The sequence below is a fragment of the Octopus bimaculoides genome, chromosome 2, assembly GCF_046866305.1.
Source record: "Octopus bimaculoides isolate indiv1 chromosome 2, ASM4686630v1, whole genome shotgun sequence".
NCBI classification, from domain to species: Eukaryota; Metazoa; Mollusca; class Cephalopoda; order Octopoda; family Octopodidae; genus Octopus; species Octopus bimaculoides.
The window spans coordinates 12,332,345-12,352,012 of NC_142929.1; the positions used below are offsets into that span (position 1 = coordinate 12,332,345).

Genomic DNA, 19,668 nt, shown 5'->3' on the forward strand with positions numbered 1-19,668 from the left:
GACGACAGGCACTCGTGCCAATGTCGTCTCCTTCATTGGACACGAAACTCAGCTTTCGAAGACTTATTGGGGCAAGCGAAAGCGAAATCGGGATAGCACCTGTGCCCAGCGTCGCCTTTCTGGTACTTGTGCCCATGACATGTGTAAGGATTTTCGAGCGAGATCGTTTCCAGTGCCCCTGGACTGGCTCTTGTGCGGGTGGCACATAAAATACACCATTTTGAGCGTGACCGTTGCCAGTACCGCCTGACTGGCCTTCGTGCGGGTGACATGTAAAAGCACCCACTACACTCTCTGAGTGGTTGGCGTTAGGAAGGGCATCCAGCTGTAGAAACTCTGCCAAATCAGATTGGAGCCTGGTGTTGCCATCCGGTTTCACCAGTCCTCAGTCAAATCGTCCAACCCATGCCAGCATGGAAAGCAGACGTTACACGATGATGATGATGATGATGATGATGCTGATGATGATTGTTGAGCATAGAAAATCTGTCCCCCAAACCCCAAACCTGTACATAAATGGTCTCTATCTCTCCTGTTCCACACAAAGAATGCTATAAATAACAAAGTATTGACAATAACATATCACACGAAGGCGTTTTGAACAAAGATAGAATGACTCAAAGATATTACACTACACAGAGAAAAACATGGTAGTCAGAGCTCTCTTCTTACTAAAGGATATTCTTTTCTACTCTAGGCACAAGGCCCAAAAGTTTTGAGGAGGGTGCCAGTCGATTAGATCGACCCCAGTAGGCAACTGATACTTAATTTATCAACCCCAAAAGGACGAAAGGCAAAGTCGACCTTGGTGGAATTTGAACTTGGAATGTAAAGACATACGAAATATCGCTAAGCATTTCACCCTACGGGCTAACGTTTCAGCCAGCTGGTACTTAATTTATTGACCCTGAAAGGATAAAAGACCTCAGCGGAATTTGAACTTGGAATGTAAAGACAGACGAAATACCAATTTCTTTATTGCCCACAGGGGGCCAAACATAGAATGGTACAAAACAACTGATTGGGATCAGTAATGCGAATGGTTTACATAAATATGACTTTAAACATTTTATAAAATATAAAAAATCGAATGATATTAACAGTACGTTAGACAACACAAATGAAGCGATGATCAGACCATGCTCCAACCCCACAAGCCCCGATCTATCGCTGGCACCTTTTTTCTTTTCTTTTTTTTTCTGACTATTCACACAATTCCTTGCACGCACAACACTCGTGCAACATGCTTCCATCTCTTTTGGAACGTACACTCCGACAAACATCTTCTCTCCAGACACACTTTCCTTTTCAAATGAAAAGTAAAAAATGAACGGAAATTGTGGCCAGAGATAAAGTTGCCTGTCTTAATTCCTTTTATCCTCGTCTTCCATACTACCTCTTTCGCTATTGCTACAACCGCGAGAAAACAATTCTTACCTTCGTTTGTTAAAACTCCCGGTGGGTCAATTTTTATAATTGACTCAGTCGACAGCTGTACTCTTCCTTCGCCGGACAACAGGTGTTCAGTATAAGCCCACATTTCAGATATCTCCGGACACTGAACAATAGCATGAGCGACGGGTTCCCTGTCTCATCCGCATCTTGGACAGGTCGGCGACTGACGCTTACCGTGTCTTGCAAGCTTATCCCAAACGGACAAGGCACCTCTGTAGCATTTCCAGGTTAAGGAGTTTTGGAAGTTGTCCAACGTTCTCAACCCGAATGTACGGTGAAACAGGCTGTCCAGTTGAATAAACCCGAGACCTAGAGTCGCCCCTAGGCCATCGTCGCATTCAGACTCTACCAACCCACTATATACGACACTCTTTATGCCATTCACTCGACCTCGGTCTACGAGAACACCAGGCTTCCTGCTCGCAAAAAATTTTGAACTCGGGGAACATTTGTCTGGCCAGCGGAGACCACACCCGTTCACTATCCAGGAGAATCCAGAGGTGCATCAATCTCAACGCATGCCTGCGCATCATTAACCAAGGCATCCCTAAACCTCCCTTTAAAGGCTTTTGACAGCAGACAGAGCGTTTCACAAGTGGCGACCTGCACTTCCACAAAAAGCGAAAGAGCTGTCTCTCCAACCTGATCAACCACGAATCCGGACAAGGCACGACGGTTAGGCGGTAAGTAATGACCGATGCGATAAACACATTGGCCACCTCCGCCCTCCCTTTCAGGGATAGCCACCGCCAAGACCAGGTCTTGACTACTGCAGCCACCCTGCTCAATACCTCCGTCCAGTTCTTCTCTATCTGGAGGCCTGGACCAAACCAAACTCCCAGCAACTTAACCGGTCCCTCCGTCCAGCGCCCAACAGCGCTGTCTGAAGGTATCGACTTGCCAACCCAAGTGCCGAGTTGTAAGCCGACCGACTTTTCCCGGTTAATCTTTGCTCCTGCCACCTCCTCGTAAGCCTCAATAGTCTTACCCATTTCACGTAGGCGTGCTACTGAGGTTACGCTGATAGTGATATCATCCGCGTAAGCCGTAACAAACTCCTCTAGATCTGGTTCTCTCGGAATGCCACTCAACCTCCGCAGTAGTGGCTCGAGAGCTACCACATACAAAAGCGGTGAGAGCGGACATCCTTGACGAACCGAGCGTCTGATACAGAACGGCTTCGAAAGGAAACCGTTCACCCGAACTATCGAGTCAATGTTGTGGTACAAAGCAATAAACCACCTGAGGAAGCCAAGGCCCAAGCCGAACCGCGCAAGCACAGTCGCCAGGTATCGATGGTCAACCCTATCAAAAGCTTTAGACTGGTCCAAATGTACCAGTGCCCCACCTTTGCCAGATTTATTATCAACCCTCTCTATGGTATAGCGAATAAGATGGAGGGTATCCTGAATGGTTCTGCCTGGGATGGCACATGTCTGTGCCTCCACAACTATACCATCCGCGACACGCGCCAACCTTTTCGCTAAGACCTTGGCCAAAATCTTCACTTCTGCGTTTAACAGAGTGATGGGCCTGAAATTCTCCATAACGTCCCCCTTGTCCGGGTCCTTTCTGACCAACGCACAGATCTGGGGATAAACCCATTCTGTTGCCAGTTCGCATAAACGTCAGCCAGTAGATGCCCGAACAAGTCTGGCATACATTTATACAGCTCATACGGAAGACCATCAAGTCCCGGCGACCTACCCGCTTTACAGTCGGCCAAAGCCTCCTTCACCTCCCCAGGCGTGATTGGCCCTTCGCAAGACTCCGCATCCGACCCCGAGAGACACGGCAGACCGGCAAGAAAGTCCTCGAGGGCTCTCCCACCATCAGGACCGCCGTCACCCCCGAACAGCTGCGCGAAGTACTTCCGAAAGGCCTCACACATTTTCTCGGGTTCGTTTATCAAGACGCCATTATGGTTCGTCAAAGACAGTATCATGGAACTATTTCCTTGTCGAGCTTCCACCACTCGGGCTCATCCAGCGGCCTTGATTCCTTCACTTCCCATCGCACGTAACTTAGCTCTGGCAATACTTTCCATGTGTTGGGCTTCAAGATGCTGGTTTAACTCCAGTCTTTTCACCTTCACTTGGTCCGCATTGCCAGTCCTCCAGGCTTCTTCTAGTTCCTTAACTATACCATCTCCTATTCTACGTCCCTTCTTAGCTAAACTTATGCTAAACCTAATAGACTCATATTTGATGGCTCTTTTTAGGGCGTACCACCATTTGTTATTAATGATGGTACCTGTCAATGCCCTCTGAATTAACATCTTGATCCGCTTTCTGTATTCCTCAATCGCCAAAAGGGACGTATTGAGTTTCCAGTAGCCAGATCCCTGACTATGTAACTTGTCTATTGTCAGTTTACAGGTAACCATCTTGTGGTCACTGTAGCTGACTAGAAAAAATTGTGGACACTTAGCTATAGACTTATCTGTTTCTCTAATTAAAATCCTATCTAGATATGTTCTGGTAGACCCGTCACTATTTGACCACGTCCACTGTGGAGTGTTCGGGTGTTCCAACCTATATGGGTCTGCTAGCTGAAAGTGACTTAGCAGATCCCGTAAGCCTGGGTTACATTTTCTGTTCGTGTTCGAGCCAACACAATCTGTGTGTGTCTCACGTATTGTGTTAAAGTCTCCTAACAATACTAGCGAATGCGACGTGGCCAGGAACTTGTCCAGGTCACGAAAATATTCACTTTGCGGGCCCATAATATTGGGTGCATAAATAGTAACTAGCCTGATTATCTTGTCACAACTGAATGTCAGGTCCAGAACGACTAGCCTGCCTTCTGGATCAGAAAAAAACAACTTTTTCTCGGTTACCCGGTTTCTTTTTAGTAGGACCAACACCCCACCCCCACCTCCCACCCGACTCGGAGAAACGTATTTCTCGTAGCCGTTCAGGAGGAGGGACAGATCTCTTGGCCTCTTTACTCGGGTTTCCGTTGCAACAATCACATCCAATTTTCTTGACCTGATGTCATTTAGGAAGCGTCCTTGCTTCCAGCTAGACAACAGGCCACGAACATTTAAACAACCAATGTGAACAGACATGTCTTACCTGTTAATCAGGGCTTGTCCGGTGGAGAGGGACTCTCCACCTTTTCTTGACATAGGGTCGGAGGTGGCAAGTCTTGAAAAATGGACTGGTTAAATTCCAGTCTAATTGCCGATACAGATGTTCTGTATGTATTTAATAAAATCTTATGAGTCTTTGAATCCATTTCGTATAGTTCATAATTTTGAAATTTTTCAGACAGTTCAGCTATTCTGGTGGCTGATTTTTTTGCTTTTATTTCTCTCATTAAATCAACATTTTTGCTGTGAAGTGCTACTATCCCTCTGTCCTCCACTTCTTTCCTTGTTATTTGTGGTCGGTTTCTTTTTGCTGCTTTTGTTGGTCGTTGTTCTATAGTAGTCGCCACTCTCGGTTGAGCTGCTGATTGTATTTTTCTTTTGTTTGTTGTTTTCTTCTCGTCTTTTGCTCCTTCTTCCTCTTTTTCTTCTTTCTCCTCTTCCTCATCTTCCTTATTTTCCATGCAGTTCCTTCGAATGTGGCCTAATTTGCCGCACAAAAAACACCGGGGCTTTCGACCCTCGACAAAAACGCTGAGGAGCAACTCCTCCCCAACTTCTATTTTTTCTGGAAGTTGTTCAATTACAGCCTGTTCTGCTTGAATTAATAAGTGGACCGTGTGGCCTATCCAATATGATTTTTCGGTGACGATAGCTTGAAGTATATTTACCTCATCTACCTTCTTTGCCAGGACCGCCGCCATCAACCACATTGGGTCAATTTGAGGTGGGACCTTTGTTATTTTTACTTTGGATATTCTCATCCCCATGTAAATCGGTATCAAAATTATATCCTCGGTTTCCAAGGATTTTACAAAGTGCACTTGTGCAGTTTCAATGTTTTTAAAATGTACCTCAATGGTACCGAATTTTTTGCCTCTTGCTAGATACGTAATGTCCTGCCAAATGGGCTTTAGACCTTGTTCAATTCTTTCTACGCTCACTCGCTCGATTTTCCTTCCTTTTTTGCAGTAAACTTTAAAAATAATTGGTTTTTTTTTCTGTTAATAATAATTCTTCCGGTGGTTGAACTTTGACAACACCGTTTTCAATTTTTAGCATGTCTTTGTATTTTAATATGTCGCTTTTGTTTGTCGACAGCTGGCGGGTTCCACCTCCAACCGCCGACGCAAAACTTCTTTTTTGTTTTTCTTCTGTTTGTATGTTTTTCACATTTATGTTCCTCCTTGTAACGGTACAATTTGATAGCTTTGGAAACTCCTCTTCAGAAGAATCCGAAACTTCTCCAAACAATAAATTTTCTAATTTTTTTCCTCCGGTTGACTCCTCTTCGCCAGACGAAGAAACATTATTCGGCATCTTGCCAGCAATTACTGTTTCCCCCATGGGGGAAACACACGATAGTTTTCAAACGAAGACTATCACACAATAGTTATGACAAGAACACACAAAAACAATTAATGGAAACTTGCACTTACTGTACAGACGCACTCAAATAACTAGTAACAATCCAATCTCACAGTGTGGCTACACCGCTAAGCACCTCAACCGGTGTCACACAGACGAAATACCACTAAGTATTTCGCCCAGCTTGCTAACGTTTCTGCCAGCTCGCCACCTTACAACAAGAGAATTTTGCACAATTCCTCTGCAGTTCCAATACTGATAGCCATATTTAAAATATTTAAAGCAGTGAGCTGACAGAATCGTTAACACACCAGACAAAATGCTTTGCAACATTTTGTTCATCTTTAGGTTCGGAGTTCAAATTCCACTGAGGTCAATTTTGCCTTTCATCCTTTCAGGGTCGATAAAATAAGAACCAGTTGAGCACTGGGGTCAATGTAATTGACATGCCTCCTTCCCTGAAATTGTTGGGCTAGCATCAAAGTTTGAGAGCAATATTTGAGATACTTATCTGGTCTGTGGAAGAAATCCACTCCATAGACATTAAAAGTCACAAGATCCTGATATCAACTGGAAAGTTACACAAAAACTGTAATATTGTTAGGCTCTTTCTCAAAAGAAGTGAAAGAGGTAGAGGCTTGAGATCAGTACAGACAACCTTTAAATATCATTTAATGTCTCTTAAATAGAAATTTGCTGAAATAGAACAGCAACAAAAGATAAATCCCTAAACCCTGTGTTGAAAAGTGAAGTCACATGCAATGTACTAGAATCCTTTTAGGAAGAAAATTGTTCTGCATTTGATTTTTTGACTCTTTTGTAATAATATTTCTAGTGAATCAAGAATTTTGATGGATGTCATTACAATAACTAATTTTTCCACTATTTCACTGGTGTTCTGAAGATGATTCATGATTCTTACATAAAATTACGATAAAACACCCGTGTCAGAGCCATGTAAAAATCACCAGTGTTGCTGCCATCTAAAAAGCACCCAGTAAACTTTGTAAGGTGGTTGCCATTAGGAAGGGCATCCAGCTGTAGAAACCAAGCCAAAACAGACGCGTGAAGCCTGGTGAACTTATTCAGCTTACCAACTCCAGTCAAACTGTCCAACCCATGCCAGCGTGGAAAACAGACAATAAATGATGATGATTTAAATATACTACAGCCATCACTCATGTCTTGGTAACATAACCCATGCTTTCTCTAGCTGTTTTAGACAATTATATAGTCATGATTTGCCAGTACTGTGTGACTGGCCCCCGTTGCCAGTACCGTGTGACTGGCCCTCGTGCTGGTGGCACGTAAAAGCACCCACTATACTCTCAGAGTGGTCGGCATTAGGAAGGGCATCCAGCTGTAGAAAGTCTGCCAGATCAGATTGGAGTCTGGTGCAGTCAAATCGTCCAACCCATGCTAGCATGGAAAGCAGACGTTAAACGATGATGATGAGTAGACAGAAGCACTATCTCAGCTCTCACTCACACTTAACCTAGTGGAACCCTGAGAATATGACAGCTGGAAGAAAAGGAGCTGCCCCAGTATGTAGCTGATATTCATTTTTAACAGAGCAGATTGACACAATGGGAACTGAAGCGCCTTGTAGAAGGACACAATGCAATGCCTGGTCTAAGAGCCTAACACCTTAACCATTAAGCCATGTCTTCCCCCAACTTAAATACTAACCACTTCAAAATTGGTGAATTTGTATCATAGAGCTAGCTGTGGTTTCAGGCAGATTAGAATCAAAAGAAACCAGAATTTATTTTATCAAAATTATTTAGTTTGAGAAAAGATCAACAAATAGGATTGTTAGAATTCAGAAATTCTAATTTAATAATAATTTAATAATATTACTCTTAAATATTTCAATTTACACATCATTGCTAAGAGGGATGGTTCATTTTCTGCATTAGCTTACAACATTTGGACAAAGTTTGTTTTTATTGTTGTAGAACAAGTATTAATATGAAGACAGAAGAAAGGAAACAGCAACAACTGCCCCACCACCACCACCACCACCAACAACAACACATGCTAAAATCAGAAACTTTCAGTTTGAGAAAAAGGCAGTCACCATCACTGCAATGAAAATATGGAACCAGCTAGGGGACATCTATGCTGTTACTTAATCTACTAGAAATAGAAACAAAATCTTACTTAAATGACAATGCTGTCTTTCAGAAAAGGAAGGACACATTGGATATGAAGTGATAGCTACAAGAAGGGATGTATATAAATACAAACTTGTTACCAATTCAAATAGTGGAGACGCAATGGCCCAGTGGTTAGGGCAGCGGACTCGCGGTCATAGGATCACGGTTTCGATTCCCAGACCGGGCGTTGTGAGTGTTTATTGAGCGAAAACACCTAAAGCTCCACGAGGCTCCGGCAGCGGATGGTGGCGAACCCTGCTGTACTTTTCCACCACAACTTTCTCTCACTCTTACTTCCTGTTTCTGTTGTGCCTGTAATTCAAAGGGTCAGCCTTGTCACACTGTCACGCTGAATATCACCGGACGGACCGCGCGTCGAAGCCGACCCCCGTTGACCGAAGGCGCGACCGCGCACCGGCGCGGGGCGGGTTGCCCGTTGTCGCGGAAGGCGGCGCCCGGCGCGACGGAAGCGCGATGCCGAGCGTACGGCGACGTGACCGCGTACGCAGGAACGAGGCGACACACACGGATCGACTAACCCGGTCCTCGGAGCCAATCCTTCTTCCGAAGGTACGGATACATTTTGCCGACTTCCCTTACCTACATTGGTGCAATCGATGAGAGGCCTGCTGCAGATGGTGGGTACGGACCGACTCGAGAGCTGCGAATCGTTACGGACCCGGATTTTCCAGGGCCGCCGAGAACGCACCGGACGCCGCCCGAGACGCGGCGCTCTACAGGCACCATATCCGTATCTCCGGACGAGCCGATTCTACTGACGCGGTCCTTTACGAAGAAGAGAGAATTCTTCCTGGGGCTCCCGGCAACGTCTCCGGGCTCGCTTGCGTTGCCGCTGCTTCGCCCGGCCGCCGGCTTCGACGACGAACGTGCTGCTAGGAGCGCGCCGCGTTCCCGCCGCCGGACGGACACTCTACGAGTTCGGGTTCGGGAATATTAACCCGATCCCCTTTCGATGCGAGGCCGGCCGTTGCTGCTGCTGTCGTTTCGTTTCGTTTCGTTCGCGACGTATCCGGCGCCTTTCGTGGAAGCTTTCGCCCGCTTCCTAGGACCGACTGACCCGTGCTCGACCGCCGTTGGCACGGAACCCTTCTCCACTTCGGTCTTCGAAGGTCTTGTTCGAATATTTGCTACTACCACCGAGATCAGCACCCGCGATCGGCTTCACCTGGGCTCGCGCCAGCGGCTTCCATGCACACCACGGCGCCCTCCTACTCGACCGAGCATCGGAAAGTTGCCTCGCCGGCGATCGCGAAAGCTGTCGCCCGGCCGGTCCGGTATCGGTCGCTCGCTCCAGCGCCATCCATTTTCGGGGCCGGTCGATTCGGCAGGTAAGTTGTTACACACGCCTGAGCGGATTCCGACATCCGTGGCCACCGTCCTGTTGTCTATATCGACCGACACCCTTTCGGGGATCTAATGGGCGAAGCGTAGGGCACCTTAACCGAAAGTTCGGTTCATCCCACATCACAAGTTCTGCTTACCAAAAGTGGCCCACTTGGCACCGTGCATTCGCCGCAAGAATAGAAAAGACAATTCGTAACGGCCGCCTCCGATCGGGAGAGGAGCGGCCCGTTTCGCCCGTTCCGACTTCGAGAGTAGAACGAAGCCGTCAACGTCCCCGGGGCCTCCAGTCGTTCGCTTTACCGGACGGAATTGCTTGTCGTTCTCCCGGTAGCACCAGCTATCCTGAGGGAAACTTCGGAGGGAACCAGCTACTAGACGGCTCGATTGGTCTTTCGCCACTACACCCGGTTTCGACGATCGATTTGCACGTCAGAGGAGCTACGGACTTCCACCAGAGTTTCCTCTGGCTTCGTCCTAACCGGTCGTGGATCGCCATCTTTCGGCTCCCCGGCCGCCTAATACACCTGAGTCGGAGCGGGAACGCGCGGTTTCGCGCGCGGGACCGACACGGTAACGATGATTCGAAACGCCTCGTGAAAAGCGAGCCGCCACGTACCGTTCATGTTCGCCCAGAACGCACGTACGCTCACGCGAAATAAACGGACGCACGTAACGTTCATTTTCGCCCAGAACGCACGTACGCTCACGCGAATCGAACGGACGCACATTCTTTTCATTTTCGAACAGAACGCACGTACGCTCACGCGAATCGAACGGACGCACGTTCCGTTCATTTTCGCCCAGAACGCACGTACGTTCACGCGAAACGTACAGAGGCATGAACCGTTCATTTTTGCCCGGAACGCACGTACACTCACGCGAAACGAACAGACGCACATACCGTTCATTTTGGAACAGAACGGACGTACGCTCACGCGAAACGAACGGACGGACGTACCGTTCATTTTCGACCATAACGGACGTACGCTCACGAGAAACGAATGAACGCACTTACTGTTCATTTTCGCCCAGTACGGAGTACACTCACGCGAAACGAGTGGACGCACGTACCGTTCATTTTCGAACAGAACGCACGTACGCTCACGCGAATCGAACGGACGCACGTTCCGTTCATTTTCGGAAAGAACGCACGTACGTTCGCGCGAAACGTACAGAAGCATGAACCGTTCATTTTCGCCCGAAACGCACGTACATTCACGCGAAACGAACAGACGCACATACCGTTCATTTTGGCACAGAACGGAAGTACGCTCACGCGAAACGAAAGGACGCGCGTAACGTTCATTTTCGCCCGGAACGCACGTACGCTCACGCAAATCGAACGGACGCACATTTCTTTCATTTTCAACCACAACGCACGTACGCTCAGGCGAATCGAACGGACGCACGTTCCGTTCATTTTCGCCCAGAACGCACGTACGTTCACGCGAAACGTACAGACGCACGAACCGTTCATCTTCGCCCGAAACGCACGTACACTCACGCCAAACGAACAGAGGCACATACCGTTCATTTCGGCACAGAACGGACGTACGCTCATGCGAAACGAGTGGACGCACGTACCGTCCATTTTCGTCCAGAACGGACGTACGCTCAAGCGAAACGAACGGACGCACGTACCGTTCATTTTCGTCCAGAACGCATGTACTCTCACGCGAAACGAACGGACGCACGTAACGTTCATTTTCGCCCAGAATGCACGTACGCGCACGCGAATCGAACGGACGCACATTCATTTCATTTTCGAACAGAACGCACGTACGCTCACGCGAATCGAACGGACGCACGTTCCGTTCATTTTCGGAAAGAACGCACGTACGTTCGCGCGAAACCTACAGAAGGATGAACCGTTCATTTTCGCCCGAAACGCACGTACACTCACGCGAAACGAACAGACGCACATACCGTTCATTTTGGCACAGAACGGACGAACGCTCAAGCGAAACGAACGGACGCACGTACCGTTCATTTTCGACCATAATGGACGTACGCTCACGAGAAACGAATGAATGCACTTACTATTCACTTTCGCCCAGTACGGAGTACGCTCAAACGAAACGAGTGGACGCACGTACCGTTCATTTTCGCCCAGAACGGACGTACGCTCACTCGAAACGAACGGACGCACGTACCGTTCATATTCGCCCAGAACGGACGTAGGCTCACGCGAAACGAAAGGACGCACGTAACATTCATTTTCACCCAGAACGGACGTACGCTAACGCGAAACGAACGGACGCAAGTACCGATCATTTTCACCCAGAACGCACGTACGCTCACGCGAAACGAAAGGACGCACGTAACGTTCATTTTCGCCCGGAACGCACGTACGCTCACGCGAATCGAACGGACGCACATTCCTTTCATTTTCAACCAGAACGCACGTACGCTCAGGCGAATCGAACGGACGCACGTTCCGTTCATTTTCGCCCAGAACGCACGTACGTTCACGCGAAACGTACAGACGCATGAACCGTTCATTTTGGCACAGAACGGACGTACGCTCACGCGAAACGAACGGACGCACGTACCGTTCATTTTCGACCATAACGGACGTACTCTCACCCAAAACGAACGGACGCACGTACCGTTCATTTTGGCACATTACGGACGTACGCTCACGAGAAACGAATGACGGCACTTACTGTTCATTTTCGCCCAGTACTGACGTACGCTCACGCGAAACGAGTGGACGCATGTACCGTTCATTTTCGCCCAGAACGGACGTAGGATCACGCGAATCGAACGGACGCACGTTCCATTCATTTTCGCCTAGAAAGCACGTGCGCTCACGCGAAACGAACGGACGCACGTACCGTTCATTTTCCCCCAGAACGGACGTACGCTAAAGCGAAACGAATGGACGCAAGTACCGTTCATGTTCACCCAGAACACACGTACGCTCACGCGAAACAAACGGACGTCCGTACCATTCAAGTTCGCCCAGAAAGCACGTACGCTCGCGCGAAATGAATAAAGGCAAGTATACTTCATGTTCGCCAAGAACGCAAGTACGCTCACGCGACACGAACAGACGAACGTACCGTTCATTTTCGCCCACAACGGACGTACGCTCACGCTAAACGAACGGATGTTCGTATCGTTCATTTTCGCCCAGAAGGTATGTATGCTCACGTGAATCGAACGGACCTTCATTTTTGCACAGAATGCACGTACGCTCACGCGAAACGAACGGACGCACATACCGGTCATTTTCGCCCAGAACGAACGTACGCTCACGCGAAACGAACGGACACATGTTCCGTTCAGTTACGCCCAGAACACACGTACGCTCACGCGAAACGTGCGGACGCACGAACCGTTCATTTTCGCCCAGAACGCACGTACACTAACGCAAAACGAACGGACGCACGCTCCGTTCATTTTCGCCCGGAACGCACGTACACTCACGCGAAACGAACGGATGCACATACCGTTCATTTTCGCCCAGAACGCAAGTACGCTCACGCAAAACGAACGCACACACTACCGTTCATTTTCACCCAGAACAGACGTACAATCACGCGAAACGAATGGACGCAGGTACTGTTCATGTTCAACCAGAACACACGTACGCACACGCGAAACGAACGGACGCACGTACTGTTCAAGTTCGCCCAGAACGCATGTACGCTCACGCGAAACTAACGGACGCACGTACCGTTCATGTTCGCCCAGAACGGACGTACGCTCACGCGAAACGAACGGACGCACGTATCGTTCATTTTCGCAAAAAACGCACGTACGCTCAAGCGAAACGAACGGACGCACGTACCGTTCATATTCACCGAGAACGGCCGTATGCTCACGGGAAACGAACGGACGAAGGTACCGTAAATGTTCTCCCAGAACACACGAACGCTGACGCGAATCGAACGGACGCACGTACCGTTCATTTTCGCTCAGAACGGACGTAAGCTCACGCGAAACGTATGGACCCACGTACCGATCATGTTCGCCCAGAATGGACGTACGCTCGAGCGAAACGAACGGACGCACGTACCGTTCATTTTCGAACAGAACGGACGTACGCTCATGCGAAACGAACGAACGCGCGTAAAGTTCATTTTCGTCCAGAACACACGTACGCTCAAGCGAAACGAACGGACGAACATACCATTCATTTTCGCCCAGAAAAGAGTACACTCACGCGAAACGAACGGACGCAGGTACAGTTCATTTTCGCCAAGGACGGACGGATGCTCACGTGAAACGAACGGACGCACGTACCGTTCATTTTCACCCAGAACGGACATACGCACACGCGGAATGAACGGACGCAGGGACAGTTCATGTTCACCCAGAACACACGTACACTCACGCGAAACGAACGGACGCACGTACCGTTCATTTTCACCCAGAACGAACATACGCACACGCGGAATGAACGGACGCATGGACAGTTCATGTTCACCCAGAACACACGTACACTCACGCGAAACGAACAGACGCACGTACCGTTCAAGTTCGCCTAGAACGCAAGTACACTAACGCGAAACGAGCGGACGCAAGTACCGTTCATTTTCGCCCAGAAAGGACGTACGCTCAAGCAAAACGAACGGAGGCACGTACCGTCCATGTTCACATAGAACGGACGTACGCTCACGCGAAACGAACGAACGCAGGTACCGTTCATTTTCGCCCAGAATGCACGTACGCTCACGCGAATCCAACGGACGCACGTTCCTTTCATTTTCGACCAGAACGCACGTACGGTCACGCGAAACGTACAGACGCACGAACCGTTCATTTTCGCCCAGAACGCACGTACACTCACGAGAATCGAACAGACGCACGTACCGTTCATTTTCGCCCATTACAGACGTAAGCTCACGCGAAACGAACGGAAGCACGTACCGTTCATTTTCGCCCAAAACGGCCGTACGCTAACGCGAAACGAACGGACGCAGGTACCGTTCATGTTCACCCAGAACACACGTACGCTCACGCGAAACGAGCGAACGCACGTACCGTTCAAGTTCGCCCAGAAAGCACGTATGCTCACGCGAAACGAATGGACGCACGTACGCTGACGCGAAACGAACGTACGAACGTACCGCTCATTTTCGCCAAGAACGCACGCACGCTCACGCGAAACGAATGGATCTACGTACCGTTCATGTTCGCCCAGAACGGAGGTAAGCTCTCGCTAAACGAACGGACGCACGTACCGTCAATGCTCGCCCAGAAAGGACGTACGCTCACGCGAAACGAACGGACGCACGTACCGTCCATGCTCGCCCAGAACGGACGTACGCACACGCGAAACGAACGGACGGACGTACCGTACATTTTCGCCCAGAACGGACGTAGGCTCACGCGAAACGAACGGACGAACGTAGCTTTCATTTTCGCCCAGATGGCACGTACGCCCACACGAAACGAACGGACGCACGTACAGTTCATGTTCGCCAAGAACGCACGTACGCTCACGCGAAACGTGCGGACGCACGAACCGTTTATTGACGCCCAGAACGCACGTACACTCACGCGAAACGAACGGACGCACGTACCGTTCCTGTTCGCCCAGAAAGCAAGTACGCTCACGCGAAACGATCGACCTACGTACCGTTCATTTTTGCCCAGAACGGACGTTTGATCACGTGAAACGAACGGACGAACATACCGTTCATTTTTGCCCACAACGCAAGTACACTTACGCGAATCGAAAGGATGGAAGTTCCATTCCTCTTAGCCCAGAATGCACGAACGCTCAAGCAAAACGAACGGACGAACATACCGTTTATTTTCGCCCAGTAAGCACGTAAGCTCACGCGAAACGAACGAAAGCACGTGCCGTTCATTTTCGCCTAGAACGGACGTACACTCACGCGAAACGAGCAGACGCACGTACCGTTCATTTTCGCCCAGAACGGAGGTACGCTCATGCGAAACGTACGAACGCGCGTACAGTTCATTTTCGCCCAGAACGCACACACGCTCACGCGAAACGGACGGACGCACGTACCGTTCGTTTTCGCCCAGAACGCACTTACGCTCACGCAAAACGAACGGACGTACGTACAGTTCATGTTTGCCACGAATGCATGTACGCTCACGCGAAACGAACGAACGAACATATCGTACATTTTCGCCCAGGAAGATCGTATGCTCACGTGAAACGAACAAACGCACGTACCGTTCATTTTCTCCCAGAACGCAAGTACGCTCATGCGAATCGAACGGACGCACGTACCGTTCATTTTTCCCCCAGAACGGAGTACGTTCACGCGAAACAAACGGCCGCACGTACCGTTCATTTTCACCCAGAACACACGTACGCTCACGCGAAACGAACGGACGCACGTACAGTTCATGTTCGCCTAAAAAGGACTTATGCTCACGTGAAACGAACGGACGCACGTACCGTTCCTGTTCGTCCAGAACGCACGTACGCTCACGAGAAATGAACGGACGCACGTACCGTTCAAGTTCGGCCAGGACGAATGTACGCTCACGCAAAACAAACGGACGCACGTACCATTCATTTTCGACCACAATGCACGTACGCTCACGCGAAACAAACGGACGCACGTACCATTCATTTTCGACCACAATGCACTTACGCTCACGCAAAACGAACGGACGTACGTACAGTTCATGTTTGCCACGAATGCATGTACGCTCACGCGAAACGAACGAACGAACATATCGTACATTTTCGCCCAGGAAGATCGTATGCTCACGTGAAACGAACAAACGCACGTACCGTTCATTTTCTCCCAGAACGCAAGTACGCTCATGCGAATCGAACGGACGCACGTACCGTTCATTTTCCCCCAGAACGGAGTACGTTCACGCGAAACAAACGGCCGCACGTACCGTTCATTTTCACCCAGAACACACGTACGCTCACGCGAAACGAACGGACGCACGTACAGTTCATGTTCGCCTAAAAAGGACTTATGCTCACGTGAAACGAACGGACGCACGTACCGTTCCTGTTCGTCCAGAACGCACGTACGCTCACGAGAAATGAACGGACGCACGTACCGTTCAAGTTCGGCCAGGACGAATGTACGCTCACGCGAAACAAACGGACGCACGTACCATTCATTTTCGACCACAATGCACGTACGCTCACGCGAAACGAACGGACGCACGTACCGTTTAATTTCGCACAAAACGCACGTAAGCTCACGCGAAACGAACGAAAGCACGTACCGTTCATTTTCACCCAAAAGGCACGTACGCCCAGTCGAATAGAACGGACGCACGTTTCTTTCATTTTCGCCCAGAACGCACATACGCTCACGCGAATCGGACAGACGTACGTACCGTTCATTTTGGCACAGAACGAACGTACGCTCACGCGAAACGAACGAAAGCACTTGCCGTTCATTTTCGCCCAGAAGGCACGTACGCCCACTCGAATAGAACGGACGCACGTTTCTTTCATATTCGCCCAGAACGCACATACGCTCACGCGAAACGAACGGACGCACGTACCGTTTATTTTCGCACAAAACGCACGTACGCTCACGCAAAACGTAAAGACGCACGAACCGTTCATTTTCGCCCACAACGCACGCACACTCACGCGAAACGAACAGACGCACGTACCGTTCATTTTCGCCCAAAACGGAAGTACGCTCACGCGAAACGAACGTACGCGCATACCGTTCATTTTCGCTCAGAATGGACTTACGCTCACGCGAAACGAATGGACGCACGTACCGTTCATATACGCCCAAAACGGACGTAGGCTCACGCGAATCGAACGGACGCACGTTCCGTTCATTTTCGCCCAGAAATCACGTACGCTCACGCGAAACGAACGGACGCACGTACCGTTCATTTTCACCCAGAACGGACGTACGCTAACGCGAAACGAACGAACGCAGGTACCCTTCATGTTCACCCAGAACAGACGTACGCTCACGCGAAACGAATGGACGCACGTACCATTCAAGTTCGCCCAGAAAGCACGTACGCTCACGCGAAACGAATGGACGCACGTACCGTTCAAGTTCGCCCAGAACGCACGTACGCTCACGCGAAACGAATGGACGCACGTACCGTTCAAGTTCGCCCAGAACGCAAGTACGCTCACACGAATCGAACGGACGCACGTTCCGTTCATTTTCGCCCCGAACGCACGTATGCTCGCGCGAAACGTTCGGACGCATGAACCGATTATTTTCGCCCAGAACGCATGTACACTCACGCGAAACGACCGAACACACGTACCGTTCATTTTCGCCCAGAACGGAGGTACGCTCATGCGAAACGTACGTACGCGCGTACATTTCATTTTCGCCCAGAACGCAAGTACGCTCACGCGAAACGAACGGACGCACGTACCGTTCATTTTCGCCCAGAACGCGCGTACGCTCACGCGAAACGAACGGACGCACGTACAGTTCATGTTTGCCAAGAACGCACGAACGCTCACGCGAATCGAACGGACGCACGTTTCATTCATTTTCGACCGGAACGCACGTACGCTCACTCGAAAGGAACAGACGCACGTGGTGGCAACAGATAACGAGGAATCAGGGTTCGATTCCGGAGAGGGAGCATGCGAAACGGCTACCACATTCAACTCACGCGATCTATTGAGTCTCATCTCGCGAACGACACGATCCGCCCTTTCGAGGCAGACATCTGTTTTCCCGCCGTCCCCTTTTCTCTATTGTTTCACGAGAGAAACCGCGAACTGGCTGAGACAAAGCGCGGGCAAACGGCAGGAGTAACTATTTCTCTTTATGACTGGAAGAAGAAGAAGAAGAAGAAGAAGAAGAAGAAGAAGAAGAAGATGGGCTACGGAGCTTCGTCCGTTGCTCTTGTCTCAACGTGCGTCCGTTCTGCCGAAGGGCTACGGAGCTTCGTCCGTTGCTCTTGTCTCAACGTGCGTCCGTTCTGCCGAAGAGCAACGGACGAAGCTCCGTAGCCCTTCGGCAGAACGGACGCACGTTCCATTCATTTTCGTCCAGAAAGCACCTACGCTCACGCGAAATGTACGGACGCACGTACCGTTCATTTTCACCCAGAAAGGACGTACGCTAACGCGAAATGAACGGACGCCGGTACCGTTCATATGCACCCAGATCACACGTATGCTCAAGCGGAACGAACGGACGCTCGTACCGTTCATTTTCGCCCAGAAAGCATGTCCGCTCACGCGAAACGAATGGACGCACGTACCGTTCATTTTCGCCTAGAACGGACGTACGCTCACGCGAAAGGAACGGACGTACGTTTTGTTCATTTTCGCCCAGAACGCCCGTACGCTCACGCGAAACGTGCGGACGCACGAACCGTTCATTTTCGCCCAGAACGCACGTACACTCACGCGAAGCAAACGGACGCACGAACCGTTCATTTTCACCCAGATGGGACGTACGCACACGCGAAACGAACGGACGCAGGTACCGTTCATATTCACCCAGAACACTCATACGCTCACGCGAAACGAACGGACGCACTATTTTTTCATTTTCGACCGGAACGCACTTACGCTCAGTCGAATCGAACGGACGAACGTACCGTTCATTTTCACCCAGTAAGCACGTACGCTCACGCGAAACAAACGTACGCACGTTCCGTTCATTTTCGCCCAAAACGCACGTACGCTCACTCGAAACGAACGGACGCACATACCGGTGATATTCAACCAGAACGCACGTATGCTCACGCGAAACAAAAGGACGAAGTTACCGTTCATGTTCTCCCAGAACACACGTACGCTGACGCGAAACGAACGGACGCATGTACCCTCGATGCTTGCCCATAACGGACGTAGGCTAACGCGAAACGAACGGACGAACGTATCGTTCATATTCGCCCAGAGCGGACGTAGGCTCACGGGAAACGAACGGACGAACGTCCCGTTCATTTTCGCCCAGAACGCACGTACGCCCACGCGAAACGAACGCACGTACGTACCGTTTATTTTCGCTCAGAACGGACGTACGCTCACGCGAAACGAACGAACGCACGTACCGTTCATTTTCGCTCAGAACGCAAGTAGGCTCACGTGAATCGACCGGACGCACGTTCCGTTCATTTTCGGACAGAACGCACGTACGATCACGCGAAACGTGCGGATGCACGAACCGTGCATTTTCGCCCAGAACGCACGTACACTCACGCGAAACGAACGGACGCACGTACCGTTAATTTTCGCAAAGAATGAACTACGCTCACGCGAAATGAACGGACGCACATACGGTACATTTTCAACCAGAACGCACGTACACTCACGCA

At 49.8% G+C, this 19,668-nt stretch overlaps 1 pseudogene; it reads right to left on the reverse strand.

Annotated features, from left to right (window-relative positions):
• Positions 1-8,685: 8,685 nt before the first annotated feature.
• On the reverse strand, positions 8,686-9,968 carry LOC149136870 (large subunit ribosomal RNA; annotated as a pseudogene).
• Between the last annotated feature and the right edge of the window lie 9,700 nt (positions 9,969-19,668).